Consider the following 10346-nt stretch of genomic DNA (forward strand, 5'->3'; position numbering starts at 1 on the left):
AGGCTTGCACTCGGGGGTGGTGTCCGGAGCTCTCCTGTCCCGTTCCCCCTGCCGTCACCGAGAGTGACCCCTCCACAGCCCGCCCTGCGGCTCCTGGAGGTTGCTGCCCGTGCCCAGGCTGGCATTGCCCACAAGCCGTGGGCAGGCACCCCCGAGTGGGACAGAGGCAGCAGGGTGGCACCCCGGGGTGAGAGCCAACCTGCCTTCTGCAGGGCTGGGGTGAGGGGGGAAGCCTGGGAGCTTCTGCCCCCCTTTGCCCGGGCACAGCTGGGGGCACTGGGACAGGAGCAGAAAGGGGGGCAGAGCCCCCCTCACCCCAGCCCTGCAGAGGGGAGGTTGGCTCTCCCCCCGGGGTGCCACCCTGCTGCCTCTGTCCCACTCGGGGGTGCCTGCCCTGTCTGCCCGGCTCTGGATGCGACCCCCCAGCCCCCTGCCAGGGGCACCCACTTCCCCCTGTACAACCCGCTCCCTGGGGACTTGCAGCGGAGCCACTTCCAGCCTGGGCAGACAGCATGGTCCCTTTCCCCGCTGCAGCCCAAACCTGGGGAGGTGCATGGCCGCAGGGAGTTAACTGCAAGAGCCGGGGGGCGAGGGGGGACTCGCGCGCCCTTACCTGGAGCCCTTCCGCGCCTGGCCAGGGCTGCCCCGAGCTCTGTCCCGCCTGCAGCATCCGAGCCGCCTCCGGGGAGCAGCCCCTGCCCTGCCCTGCCTCCCTGGGCTGGGCTGGCTCTAGCTCCGCTCTCCGCGTCTGCTTTCAATTCTGGCTCTTTTCCCTGCCTCCTCCTTTTTTTTTTTTCCCTTTGCTTCCAGCCCCCCTCCCATTTTCCCCCTTTCTCAGGATATGAGGGGATGTTTAGAGAATCCGCTGCCCACGCCAGCAGCTGACTCATTTTTTTTTCGAGAAGGCCTGTGCTCGACTGACTCCACACATTCCCTTCGGCTCTGGGCCGGAGCTGGCACCGTGCAGGCTGAGCCCCTGGCAGCAGGCTGGCCGGCCGCCGTGCTTCTCCAGCCGCCACCCGGCCCCGGCGGCGTGCAGCCCCTTGCGCGCGGGCTCCGTAGCCCCCCGCCGCGCTGGCACAGCCCCGGGAGGAAGGAGAGCACGTCCTTCCAGGGCCAGGGACCAGGGCTAGCAAAGGAGCCCGAGTTGGCGGTGGGGTGCCGCGGGATTCAAACAAGGGCCCTCTCGCCCTGAGTCTGGATGTGCACCCCGAGCTTCGGGAAGGGAGGCGAATTTGCAAAAATGCGGGGGGTTCCCTGAGTGCCCCGGTGCAGGGGATAACCTACGGCACCTCGCTGGCTCCGGCAGCCTGATGCCATAGCTGGACACTTTTTTGGGTGAGTTTACGGCTTAGTGGAGCCTTTTGTGGGTGAGTCTGGAGCTGGTTTCAGGCCTCGGTTTCACCAGGATATCCTGGGAAAGCCCAGAGAATAAAAACATGTTGCAAGCACGTGACAATCCACTGAGCCGACCTGGGAAATGCTCATGGAGGTTAGTGCCTCCCAGGCCCAGCAGGTCATTGGTGTGCCTTTACCCCAAGGAAACCCCCCGTGCTCGGCCTCGGGTTTCTCTCTCTGGAAACAACTCTTCTCCATGTCTCAAACTGGTCGCCAAACGACGCTCCGAATCCCGAAAGAGCGGCCTGGCGGAGAACGCCACCACGCTGTGCCAGCAGCGCTGTCCCGGGACATCTCCCCAGGCCAAAAAGCCCTTCCTAAAGCCTCCCCTGCCCTTCTCCAACAATATTTCGCTGACTGGGTACGGGCTGCGTGCCCCTTAGGCGAAGGGCAGCTTGGAGGCACCATTTTCCTTTGCTAGGTGGATGGTTTCCAGTCGAGCCGGCGGATGAGTCGCCGGCCCCCGCGCTTTCAGAAGTTGCTGCTTATCTCCGGTTATCTCAGTATCTTCTTCCTCTCCTTGATGACAAGCCAAGTGGAGACGGCTTATCCAGAGACTGCTGATGGGAGAGGGGGAGGAATTGTCCACGGGAAACCCCGAGCTGTTACCATACAATGGGGCTGTGCTTGCGCAGCATCCTTCGGTGCCCGGGACACAAGGGAGCGAGAGGCGAGAGGTGCAGGTCAGCCCAGGGCAGGGGCAGCCTGCGTGGAGGTGAATGGGCTGGTGGGAAGCCAGAAACGGGGCACGGAGCAGCGCCGAGGGACCTGCACGGGTGCCCCTGCTATTTGCACTGGGGATTCATTCCTTACGGAGGCAGGGAAAGGCCCTCGGAGCACCCGCCCTGGGTGCCGAGAAGGGGCTGCGAAGACAGACACGTCCCGGGGGCCTTCCTGAGATGGGAAGCTGCTCGCGGCGTGCTGAGTGGTGGGGGGAGAAGCTGGGAGGGACGGACCCAGGGCCCTCGGGGGGCAGGTACAGCCTCAAACCTCTCCCCAGCTGCTGCAGGCCAGCCCTGTGGGGTGGCAGGACGGAAAGGGTGGGGGCTGTTCGCCTTTAGCCGCAAGCCGTTTGATGGGACAGCTGCCCAGTACCAAGAGCCTGGGGTCACCTCCGTCCCGTGGGCAGGCTGGGGGCTCCAAGGTGTGCCCTCCCTGGCAAGGAGCAGGGTCTTGAGGCCCCTCGGGAGGAGGGCAGAGGGCTGTTACCCTGGGGCTTCGGGAAGGGCCTGCCATCGTAGCCATCGTAGAGGCCAAGGCGTGCTAAGGAGGGCCTGGTGCATGCTGCAAACGGCTCCGAGTCCTTGTTGCTGCATCCCTCGCGCCTGTCCAAGGTCGCGTTGTTTAGGAACTCGGTGTTTGGGCTTCGGGCGCTGCGGGACAGGAGCCAGGCAGCCCGGAGCAAGCCACATCTGCAGGAGGAGAGGGGCTGCCTGCTCTCGCCGGCTCCCTTTGCTCCGGTGTAAGAGACCTCCGGCCAGCCGTGACGCTCAGAGGGATTAGTTACGTCCGAGCTCTGGGGTTTGCTCCAGGGATGCGGAGCTCAGTAGTGCCCACGGGGCCTGAGGTGCTCCTGGCCTCTGCCTGCACCAGGGACCTGGGCAGCACTTGGGCCTCGCCAGTCCCCCGGCTACTTAAATAAAGGGGGATTCCTCTCCGCTCCGCCAAGCTACACCCGCAGAGAGATGTCCTGGGTGATTTTCCTCCCCAGGAGGTGGGGGTCTAAGCCTCAGCCTGAGACAGATGTCAGAGGCCCTATCACTAGCCATGGGGGCATGGAGCAGCATCTGCTCACCCTGGAAGTCATGCCAGCACCTGCTGCTCATTTAGCCCTGGGGATGACGAGCGGGGTGGCAGGGACACCCAGGCTGACGCAAGCACCGGCATGGCGTCGCAGGGGCCATTTCGAGCCCTGGCAGGGCCTCAAGGAGAGCTGCCGCCAGGTGCCTGGGGCTGCCACCTGGACCACTTTGTCCAGGTGGGAATTGATGCAACATGAGGCCCCGATGCATGAGCTCTTGTCACCATGCAGAGACACCGTGTCCCGCGGCTGTGGTTATCACAGCAACGGGTGGGCCCCCGTGGTGCGGCGATGAGCCCCCCCAGTGCGACGGCAATGGGCAGCTCTGGTCCCCACCTCTGGGGGCTGATGCTACCGCCAGGCCAGGGGCACAGGAGCCTTGTGCCCATTCTGCTCTGGGACGATCCCATTAGTCTGCAGGGAGATGGGGGCTGAAATGCATCCCTGACTCTCCTCCAGGCTTTGGGGGCTGCCCCCAGCTCTGGCCCTTCCTGCCTGGTGCCTTGGTGGGAGCAGCCGCGCGCTCCAGCGTGAATGCGAATAGCGGCGCTTCCGGTCACCCCAGTCATTCCAGCACATCTGGAGCCACTTAGGCACTGGAATGATTAACCCCTTGTGAGCTCTGCTGCCGCCGTGCCAGGCCAGCCGAAGGGGGAGTGCACCCCCCGGGGGCACGGAGCGCTCCTGGAGGGTGCTGGCAGAGCTGGAGGGCAGGGCACAGGGTGGCCAGGCCCTACTCCACCCTGTCCCGGGCAGCGCAGACCGTAGGCATCCCATCGGCCGGGAGGAAGGTCTAGGAGTCACCGCTGTGTTCTGGCACGTTGCTCCACGAGGCAGAGCGGAGCAGAGTCCCACCCATGCCTCAGTCTCTGGTCCCAGGGCAAGGGCTCAGCTCTGTCCTGCCCTGCACAGTGGGGCTCCCAGGATGGCCAAGTAAAGGAAAGATGGAGCTGCAGCAGGTACAGGTGATCCGAGCCACTGGGCTGGGCTGGCCTGAGTGAGCGTCCAAGCCAGACACCTGTCCCCGATACTTTGGGGTCCAGGTTCTAGGTGCAGAGAAGCATCTGCAGATGTGTGCGCACCTACGCGTGTGTGCACGATGCAGGTGTGGCGAGGTACATCACCTGCCCCGGGCCATGTCTTTGCATGTCGCAAGCCCTGTGCCCCTTGCAAAGACCGGGTGCATGTCTGTGCACGGTCTGGACAACTCCTGTGCCCATAACAGCTGTGCCCAGTGCCCTCCCATGGCGAGCTGGGGTAGTGCCACAGAGGCAGGCTCCACAGTGCCCAGCTCTTGCATTTCCATCCCTGGACTCTCCCTATTTAGCATTTGTGGCAGCCTCTAGGCCTTGCCGGGCAGAGCGGGAGGACAGGAGCTCGGAAACCAGGATGCAGAAACAAAAGAGGCTGGTTTAAAAAGAAAAAAGGGATGCTTTTTTTTAAGCCCCTGCTTTTGAGGCCGTGCTGGTGCTGCCCCATGAGTGATGCAGCGCGTGAGCCAAAGGCTGCCTGCTCTGGGCCCCACAATGGTGCCAGAGGCAGCAGGGGGAGGTTACTAGTAGGGGGTAAGGCAGGTGGGACAGGAGGGGCAGGGGGCCCAGGAGAGCGAGGGGTCTCCTTTGGCCTCCAGCAGGGCAGGGCACTGCTTGCAGCCTGGGTCCAGGCCTCTGGCTATCGGGGATGTCCCCTCAGCCCTCTCCTCTGAGAGCGCTGCCAAGGCAAGCGGTCAGGGTGGTAGAGAAGATATCTTGTATTAGCCCAACTAGACAGTTGCAAAAAACCCAACTTCCTTTATTTGCAAGCTTTCAGGCACATGCGCCCTTCCTCGGGCATAGGAGAACACAAAGATTGTCAAGTTTCTCCCCGGGGAGAAATGAAAATTCGTATCGTGCCGGAGAGCTGGAGCGTGCTGCAGGACGAGGGCACGCACAGCTCCTGCCCTCCTCCTGCCAGGGCTTGCCCCCTTCCCTGCGGAGCCGGGCAGGAGGAGAGCGAGCCACGTGACGCCTGGAATGAGAGCAATGTGCTGGGAATGCTGCCGCGGCCTGGCCGGGGTGGGCTGGGGGCGGTGGGGAGGCCCAGCGCGGCGGCGTGGACCAGCCGCTCCCTCTCCGGCGTGTGCTGGAATGTGCAAGCCTGCGGCGTGCGCGTGCCACACGGCCCCGAGCGCGCAGCCCCCATGGACCAGGGACCGAGCCCCGCGGGCAGCTTGCAGGTGGTGAGAGGCAGCCGTCTGCAAAACCCTGCCTGCCCTTGGCTCCTGGGGCGATGCGCGACCTACAGACAGACAGACAGCCAGGGTACGGGCACACCACTGCGGTCTTCCTCTCCACCAGTGTCGGTGCAGCTTGCACGCGTGGTGCACAGCCGTACAACCCCCCCACGTAGCACTAGCTCAGGTGCCTGGCCCTGCTTTCTCTGCCTGGGGCGTACTTCCAGGGCTTCCCTCCCCAGGCGGTGAGAGCCAGCTGCCCTCCAGCCTCCGTCCAGGACCAAGGGGATCCCGACCGCTGTGGATGAGCCCCGAGGTGGCCGTGGGTTTCGTCTGAGCACGGCTGTGCCCTGCCTAGGCGGCTGGCGCCTCCTGCCCTCTCTGCTGGGGCGCGGGACCCCCGCTCCCACCCCAGCCCCACGGGGTGCTGTGCCAGGGCCACTGCCCAGCGCCGGGGCTCCTCTGCTGGGCGGCTCCTTCGTGGTCCGTGGGCCCCGGGGAGCCCGTCTCCACCAGGTGGTGCCGTCAGACCACGGATGAACCGGAGTCAGACCCAGCCCGGCCTGGCGCTGGCCCGCTGGGGCTTGGCTTCTCCGCCCTGCAGACGCAGGGGCCACCCGAAACAGCCCCTCCCTGTCCGCCAGTGGGCTCCTCCATCTGCCGCCTCTTGCCCCTCACCCTGGCATCGGGTCTGCCCCGGCCTCGAGGGCTCAGCCCGGCCCTGGTCAGATCGCAGAGCTGCCGGGTTACCTCTTGCGGTGCTCAGGGCTAACCCAGAGGCACGGGCTTTCTTGCCAGCTGTTTCGCCTGAAGACTTATTTGCCACCAGTGCTGAGGGAGCAGCCCCTTGGAAATGGCCCCCGGGATGCTGGAGGTCCCGCAAGGGCAGATCCGCGTCCCCTGCTCCCTTCAAGCAGAGATGGGAGCAGACTGCCTGTCCTGCCGGTGGCTGTGGAGGGGGTGGGAGAGGCTCTCACACCCCCAAGGAAATTTGTCACCACTCACTGGTGGTGCTCTCCCCTCTGCAAGAGCCAGGGCACCAGACAGGCCCTTAGCGTTAGAGCTGGGGCTGGGGGATGAAGCCCCCAGACCAAGGAGGAGGGCCTGGCTGCTGGGAGAGCATCTCCCCCTGCTCCAGCAGAACCATGGCCGTTCTGCGTGGGCGACGAAAGACCCGGGGCAACCCCTGCCCGGGCTCGGCAGAGCCGCGAGGACAAGGGTTTCCCCTCCGAGGGACGTCTGAAGCCCGCAGGGCTCCTGGTCCAGCTCAGGGAGAGGATCCTGTGTCCCTTCCCGGCCAGAAGGGCCATCAGCTCTGGGGACCGGCCTTGCTGCCAGTGGGCCACATGGCCCTTGTTCCCTTCCCTGGGGCAGTGCATATGGACGGGGTCTGCGAGCAGAAAGCCCCTGAGCTCAGGGCCCTTCCCAAGGACCCCGGGGATTATGGCTCCGGGCTTTTCCTTCCAGGCCCCTGGAGTGAGTGCGGCCGCCCTGCTCAGCCCTGCAGGGGACTGCTGCAATGGGAAGGTGGAGCTGAAGCCGCCAGGCAGGGATTTCCCGTGCACAGAAAATCCCCAGATGATGTCAAGGTGACTGCTGCAAAGGGGCCTGGACAGCGTGCGCTGGGCTCCAGTGACGCTCGTCTCCTTCCACACCCATGAACCGGGGGGTCAGCCGGTGGTCCCCCCCAGTGCAGACCCGCTTCTCATGGCGGTGGGGCTGTTGCTTGTCCCCCAGCGAGGAGCATCCTGCTTGGAGATGGGGGACAAGGGGCGTAGCGGGACCTCAGGAGAGCTGACCGAGACAGAGCCCTGCTCTCAGGCCCATAAAGACTGAGCTGTTTTCCATGGACAGACTTCTCCAAGCCTAATCCCTGGTGGTCATAAAACGGATCCAAAAGAGAAGTTATCACAAGAGGATCTTTATGGCCCCATTGTCTTCCCCCTTCCCCTCCCCAGCCCAGCCCTTCCCACCAGGGTGAACTCGCAACTCGGAGGGAACTTGCAGCACGCGGGACGCGTCGTGAGCAAGCGCCTGGCGAAGGTGCACAGGGCTGCAGTGCTGGGGGAGCGGGCAGGGCTGTGTCTGGATTGCAGCAGGCGCCGGCTCAGGGGGCGGCTGGTTCAGCCTGGGGGCTCTGTGGCCAACATTTCCCGAGGCCCCCGTCCCTGCCTGCGAGCTGCAGGTACTTCAGGATCACTCCCCCTCCATCTCTGTACATTCGAGGACATCAAATAGTCCCCCTCCATCTCTGTGAAGGGAGCTTGCATCTGGCCTGTGTACACAGCGCATCGCCTATCACTGACATGCAGCCACCTCTGGGGTGGGACACAGCCGCTGCATAGCAGGGCCCAGTTCTCCCTTGCGCTGTCTTCACTTCCCCACTCTTTTCACGGCAGACTTTCACAGGGGAAGAGGGAGCTGGGGCTTCTTTGCATGATCAGGCAGGAGGAGGAAGAGAGGACGAGCTCTTTTGTTTAAACAAAGCTGCCAGCATGGCTGGGCTATGGGAAGGAACCAGGAGGGACAGAATTAGCCCATCAATCAAGGGGCACAGGAGCCAGCGGGTACGACAGTGTGGGATTTATTGTGTGGGTTGGGGCGGTTACATTTCCCATGCATCATGGAGCCAGGGACACGGGGAGGGACAGTCACCGCAAGCCACAGAGAGGCCTTTATGCCAGGCGACACCACCATGGCTCTTGTATGGGGCACACGGGAGCCCCGGGCAGGGTTCCCAGGCCCCTCTCATGCCCCTGCATGCCAAATCACACAGCTTAAGCTGCGGCTTCTTTCCTGTATCCTTCCAGCTGCCCCACCATGAGTCTTCCCCCTCTCCTACACTGCTAGAGAGAGGAGTAGCTCTCGAAAACCTTAGGGGGTTCATTCCTCTCCTGAGACCTTGTGATGGCTTTTCCCCATGGGCAGCATCAGGGCCAGGGGAGAGGGTGGAAAGCGGGGAGGGGATGAGCTGTGGATGGCACCGGAGAGGACGGTCCCGGAGGTACGTGCCTCCCCTACACCCTGTGGAGTGGGGGCAGCTGAGTTGCTCCCTCCTAGAAGCTCCCACACATCTCCCTTTTACCGATCCCTGCCCCTTGCTCCCTGAAGGACAATACGGCCCCGTTTCATCCGAGCCAAGGAGCCCCGGCTGCGGCAGGGTGGGACCGGGCGTCCCTGCTTTGCGAGCCGAGCATTTCAGATCCATTCAAATCTCCATGCCATCTCATTAGGGGTCTGGGGAGCCCAGAGACCTGTGCAGGCCCTGCACAGGAGAAGCTGATGAAATGGGTTTCTAGTCGACTTTTTACCCGCGTGCATATTTGTGCCCAAGCTCGGGCTGAATTGGGGCCGAGAAACATCGAAGCAGAACAGGATGGGACACAGGGAACTGCCAGCAAGGGGCCTCTGAGCCAGCCCAGCCGGCAGCATGGATCTGCACATGCCCGTGCTGGGTTATCGTGCCGGGGGTTTCAGAAGCACTGTCCTAGCTCTGTTCCCCGGCAGTGCTGCACCTTTGGAAATCCCACCTTGAGCAAATAAATGGTTGCACTTTGACAGCATCCCCGGGAGCCCCAGAGCCCTTCACAAACAGACGCAGGACCTGGCTTAAGACCCGGTGACTAGGGCACGGTGTACGCGAAGGACAGGCGGAGGCACCGGCATGCCCACGCTGGGACCGTGCTGAAGGGGTGATCGTCCCAGGAGAGACTCCAAGCGTCCTGCAGCTGCCGTGAGAGTGGCGTTCACTTCACCCAGTGCTGCTGTCACGACTGCGCCCGGTGCCGTGCTGCACGGCCACGGCCGTTTTGGCATGGAGCTCCCTGGCACTGCCCTACACCGTGCGCACCTACACGGGCAGAGGATGTAGGAAATCCAGGGGGCTGGTGCCTGGGGATGGTTTTCCATCCCAGGTCATGGCTTGTGTTAGCACAAACCACAGTCCAGGTCACCAGGTTGTTAGCCCAAAGCATCCCTACCTCCTAGGGTCCAGGCTGCAGCCGTTTGTTGGAAGGCAACAGGAGACGTGGCCCTGTGCTCCCAGCAGCGGGAGATGGTGTGGTGGCGGGGGGGGTGCTTGTTGCATGGGGGTTTTTTTGTTGTGCCCTCTCCTGGGCTTGATGAGAGAGCACTGTGATCGCTTTGCTGCTGGTTATGAAACAACCAGTCTCCTGCTGCAGTCTTCGAACCAGGGCTGGAGATCCATGCACCAGCCTGGTGGCTCACTCCCTTCTCAGACCAGTTGTCAATCCTGGCAGTCTCTTGAGGGCTACGAGAGCCCCATATCATCAAGCTTTTAATTCTGCAGAAACACCGGGCTTGGTGATCACCTAGGGCCGCTTAGCACGGCCCCCTGGATGGCACCAGGTCTGGAACCAGTCCCCGCTCAGCAGCTGCCCCGGCTGAAATCTCTGGGCTTACATTGCACGTGCGCGCCTCACCTCCAGACCGACAGGCCCCGTGCCCCCCACGAGGTCCCTGTGAATGCCCCAGTGAACGTCCTGCCTCAAAGCCATCGCGGCGGATGCAGCTTCATTGCCGGTTCAGCCTAGCGTGGAGCCCACTGCCTTGCACCACTTCTGCTGCGAGCCATAGCCTGAGACGATGCATTATCTCGCACCCAGCCGGTTGTCCGGTTTTAGCCATAGGGACTGGGAGCCGTCTGGCTTCAGGCTTTATCTGGCTGGTGCTGTCCAGGAGGCCAGGTCAGGGGCTCGGCAAGGTCTCTAGGTGCCTCCATTTACCAGGCAGAGGTTCTCTCCAGCTTGGGGCAGGGGCAGCCTTGTGCACTGCCTTCTCCCCACGGCTCAGATGGGGTCTCCCTGCCTGGAAAAGGCACTCTCAGGTCTTTGGGAAATTTTTTTGGAGAGAAAATTGCAAGAAAACCTCCCCCATGCACCCGGGGCTCCACTGCCCTCTGCACCAGGGGCTCAG

Source organism: Crocodylus porosus, unplaced genomic scaffold, assembly GCF_001723895.1.
Source record: "Crocodylus porosus isolate Cpor-Errol unplaced genomic scaffold, CroPor_comp1, whole genome shotgun sequence".
In the NCBI taxonomy this organism is placed as follows: Eukaryota; Metazoa; Chordata; order Crocodylia; family Crocodylidae; genus Crocodylus; species Crocodylus porosus.